The sequence below is a fragment of the Centruroides sculpturatus genome, unplaced genomic scaffold, assembly GCF_000671375.1.
Source record: "Centruroides sculpturatus isolate CEXI.00-Female unplaced genomic scaffold, Cexi_2.0 scaffold3096, whole genome shotgun sequence".
In the NCBI taxonomy this organism is placed as follows: Eukaryota; Metazoa; Arthropoda; class Arachnida; order Scorpiones; family Buthidae; genus Centruroides; species Centruroides sculpturatus.
The window spans coordinates 8178-13610 of NW_019387183.1; positions in this window are offsets into that span (position 1 = coordinate 8178).

Sequence of the window (5433 nt, forward strand, 5' to 3'; positions counted from 1 at the left end):
CAAGAACTATCAGACCTCCAACTTTATTTGATGCTTTAAAAATTGCTATTAAAAAACATTTGCAAAATTCATCAGTAAGATCATGTCGTCCACCTGGTATAATTTATCAAGCTTTAAAGGTAAGAATTTCAATATCTCAGAAAAATTAATCTTTAAAACTTTTATTGTTAATATGTATTTAACAAAAATGTAAATAAAGTAAAAGTTATAAAAATTGTAATATTCAAAATTTAGAACATTAAATTTATTTAAAATAGATTTAAATTTTAAGTGTTAAAAGAAAATTACTTACAAAATACATTATTAAAGATAAAAATTACAAAAGAAATTACATATTTTTTAAAATAATGAGACAAAAGTAGGCCTACTTTCTTTGTTAAATGATGTCATTTCATAAGGATTTTTCATAACACTGAAAACGATTTTGACTAAATTATGATAAATGATAGACCAGTTTGGGGTGCATACACTACTAGAATATTAGAATTAGAATTTTTGATTTGGTGGAAATTGAATGAAAAATAATGATTTTTGTTAACAATATGTCTCTGGACAATTTTTATTTTCAAAAATTTATTTGAACTCCTTCCAACCTAGATAGTAAAATGAAAATTGGTTAATGAAACAAAGAAAATTAATAGATGTTTTTGAGATAGGTAAAGTGCATGCACTTGCAAGAGGGAAATAAAGATTTGGAGTTTGGGAGTTGTAGAATGCTCTAAATGATTTTGGAATGATTATGAGTGAAAAAGAATTCATTAAAATTGATGATAAAAGAAAGAAATCTCTATTTAATACCTCCAATAATTTTTTATTGATATTTTAAATGTTGAGGCTCAAGAAATGTTTGATAATGAAGATTCTCTTTGAACGAATTTTTGATATTCCTTACAACTCTTCAGTAAAATATTTCTAATGAAAATCAGTTAATATTAATTCAACTTTATTCTTATAACCTTAAAAAAAATTGTATTATTTTTAACATTGAATTTACCTTACTCTTTTGCAGGCATGCATGTCCTTATCTAGCTCAAAAACATCTACTAATTGTCTTTATTTCATTAACCAATTTTCATTTTATTATTCAGATTGGAAGGAGTTCAAATAAATTTTTGAAAATAAAATTTCTCAATACAAATAGTATTAAAGAAAGTCACTTTTTTTATTTTCTCAATTCCAGAAAGTCAAAAATTTTAACATTCTAGTACTGTATGCATCCCAAAGTGTTCTATCGCTTATCATGATTTAGTGGAAATCACACTCACAATGTTATCAAAAATCCTTATGAAATGACTTCCTTTTTTTATCATTGATAGGTGTGTTTTAAAAGACAGTTTAATTTGATTACTTTAATTAAACTGGACAATCTGCTAAATAATTGAGCTATAATAAAGTTAAATTTATAACTTTGTATTTAAATTATTTGTGTCTAAGTATTAACTTAACCTTATTATAGCTCAATTTATTCAGCAGATTGATTTCAGTTTAATTCGAATTTCAGAGCTTAGTTTTGAGTTTAGATTAGAAAATGCACATTAATTAAAAATATCAATATATAAATGTGATATTTTTAAAAATCAGTATTAATTTAATTTAATTAAGAAAAGTTTTTGAATATTTTTAAATTAAGAGTTTTGTTAACTTTTAGGTATTAAATGAAAAATTTAGTGGTGATATAGATAAAACTATACCTAGTACATTTCCTGATCAATATTTTACTTGTAATGCTTATTGTCAGTCATGTGGGTAAGTATATTTTTGAAAAAATAACTAATTTTAATTATAAATAATTTAATTTTCATCTGATAACATTTTAATTAAAATTATATAAAAGGGAAACTAAATAAAAATGTGATAAAGCTTCATTTCTATTGTAACATCTTAATAATAAGATTAATGAATTTAAATTTAAAAAACTGCATCATTTTAAAGTTTACATGGTATATGATATTTCATAAAATACTATTAACATAAATAGCATGTATATTGTATTCTCTTTGGAAACATGATATATAATTTATAATTGGTAATTGTTCTAATTATATATTATTAATTTTTTATTGACTGCAAACATTGCTGAAATTAATACTTTATTTTTGCGGCTTGACCGGCATGCCACATATTACTGGGGGAGACCAGAATGCTGGTTAAACTGTGACTAAAAAATAAAATTAATCAGATCTAACAAAACTAGTTGTTAAATAAATGTTAAAGAAAACGTTCTTTCAAGTAAAACATTATAATTTGACTGACTTAAAATCAGAAAGCTAGTTTTGGTTTACAGTAGAATAAAACAATTAGTGGCTTATTGACATTACTTGTAGTAGTAAATGGTCAGTGTGGGATGCACTGACATTCTACTCTGATCTTAAAAATAACACTATCTCAAATTTCACACAAAGTGGATGTTAATCAGTGTAAGTTGAGATGATTTACTGCAAGTTTCTGAAATTTGATGTTTTTGTGTTTTTGGATTGAATTATAATAAAATATAAAAAGCTCTTTTGACATTTCATGTTAGAAAAAGAAAAGAAGATGAAATGAAGAAATTAAATGTGTAATTGTAGTTTTTGATGTAATGCTGACAGTTTAACAGTTTTAGAATAAAAACTTTTTTTAGTGTTCCCTAGAGAAGGATGTATAACCTCACCAGCAATTATTTATTGTGACATCATCACAATGTTGGGCTGCAATTTTTAATTTAAAATATATGCACTCCACCTCAAATTAGTAGTGGCTTGCCCCTGTACATCATACTTTTCCTTAACAATAGAGTCGTGCCGGTCATCTTTTAACTCTTTTCAGAAGTTTTGAATTAAAATAACCCGACTTCTGGTTTGCATTGGAAGTTTGTATATAGTTGATTGGGGTCTCCAGCTCAAGATTTTCATATCTGGTCTCATCTTTCATCTATTTGATTCCATTCTTGAGATTAAGAAAAGACAGATGGACAACAGTGGAAATTTATAGGTCTACAATTTTTTCAAATTGCAGACCAATAAACTGGCATGCCGGTTTTTACCATATGGAAATATCTGATTTCATGGTCTTCCCTGGATAGATAGACATGCCAGACAATCTGCAAAAGTACAGTATTTATATTTAACCAATTCTTTATTTATTTATTTTCTGTTTATTAATAAAATGAATGTTAAGAGTTTATGGTTTAATATCATTTTTTAAAAAATTATTTAAGACTTACACGTGATTGTTAGAACTGATTTATATTCTGTCAGTGGAAAATTGTTGCTACAGTATATTAAACAATATGTAGACTTTGAAAGGAAATTAATTTTATTACAACAATCAACTATATGCATGATTGCTTATATAAATTAATTAATGTTATGAAATAATAAACTAATCAAATCTACTTTAAATTATAGAATAGATTATTAATAAAATGCTATACTATCAAAAATTAAATTTTTTAATATTACACATTTACATAATTATAATGAAATAAACAAATTAAGACAGTAAACATAATTTCTTATGATAGAGATGATGTTTTCTATATAAATTTTTTAAGATAAGATAAATAATTATTTGAAAATTATAAAAAGAATGTTTTCTTACATGTATGGTATAATTTTACATGTGCACAGTCACGAGTACTTATGATAGTTTATGACTATCCTCTTCAGCTTGTGAATAAAACATTGATTTTAATGCTGTAAGACAGAGTACATTACTTTTTAACATTATAATAGGTAAACATTTGGTGTGAAGTGCATTTAATTTTCTTTTCTTACATGTGTTATTAACAGAATCAAAATTAGTCATTAAAAATATAAATGGTAAATAAAATAGTATATAATTTGCATTATTTGGGAAGTTTTTGTTTTATTTTCTATTTAATAAAACACTTCCCAAATAATACAAACTATAAGATATTTTACTTACCATATATATTTTTAATGACTGATTCATATTCAAAATACATTTACAAAAATTAATCTCTATATACATTACCTTTCATATAATATAATATAAAAATAGTCTTACTCTATATCAAAGAATTAGGAAGATAAAAAATAACCTCTAATATTTTAGAAAACAGAATAATATGTTTTCGAGTTTCAGATATATGTTAAATTATTCATTTCACTTTATGAAATCTACATTCTGTATTGGTTTGGAATTTTAAAACTTTTTGTTATTGCTTTGCTTTTATAATAATAATAATATTAATTATTTATAATCCATTCAACCTATTTGAGTTGCATTATATTTTATAATAATGCTACTTTTAAAAAAAAAGATATTTTTTTATTTCTGTTGTTTCCTCTATGTCATGGTATCAAAGAATTGTATTTTTAATATATTGATTGTATATTGTCAAAAAACCTTTTTCAAATAAGGACAAATATAAGTCAGCTTGGGAAAATTCAATGTAGAAACAAAGGTATATTAATAGAAAAAAACTATTAACTGTGCAACGCTCTAAATAAAATCATTTTTCAGAAAATTTATCAATTCCTTCAAAAAACTAGTCAGGCATTAACTGGGGATAATTGTCAATGATTCTCAATGGCTCAGACCTTGTTATTAATGCTAATAAAATGTACTTCACTAGCATTGGAAATGTGTAATATCTTCAAACCATTAAACTTCTTTAGCTTCCAGCAAAACATGTAAAATGTAACAATTCACAACCATTTTCGGAATCTACCTGATTCCAGCATCAGGACTACCGAGTTGGTTTTGAATTGGAATTCATTTGTAGAATTCAAATTTGAACAGGCCAGTATAAGATGTGCACTGAGCCATACTACATCACCCAGGCTATAACAATGTCTTACTCTATGTCCATCATGCTTTGTATAGCTGTATTCGTACCCTAGAGCTGATATTATTGGCTAGCTTTAAATATTTCAATGGACTCTAAGAGTCTGTGGTCCAAATTTGTGGAGGATCTGATGAACTGGGCCTGATTTTAATTTAGCCTCTATATGTTCTTTTGACCTTGATAGGGAGTGATGATTTTCAAGTGCTCTGTCATAATAATGTTGATTTGAAGTACATCAGACCCAGCTCATCAGCTTCTCTACAAATTGGGACACACTCTTAGAGTCTATTGAAATATTTAAAGCCAGCTGTAACTCCAATTGTATCAACTCTAGGGATGGATACAGCTATCCAAAATATGGTGGGAAAAGTGTGAAACATCATTATAATATGAGTGAATCAGTATGGCTCAGTATACATCTTATACTGGCCTGTTCAAATTTAAATTCTATACGTGCATTTAATTTGATTCATTTCAATTTGAAACCAATTCTGTAAACCTGAAGGTGTGGAGTGGGGGTGGATTCCAAAAACAGTTGCAAATTGTTACATTTTACATGTTCAGCTGGAAGCTGAAGAGGTTTAATGGTATGAAGATATTACTGCTAAATTGACATCTCTATTAGTTTCAAGGGATATGAG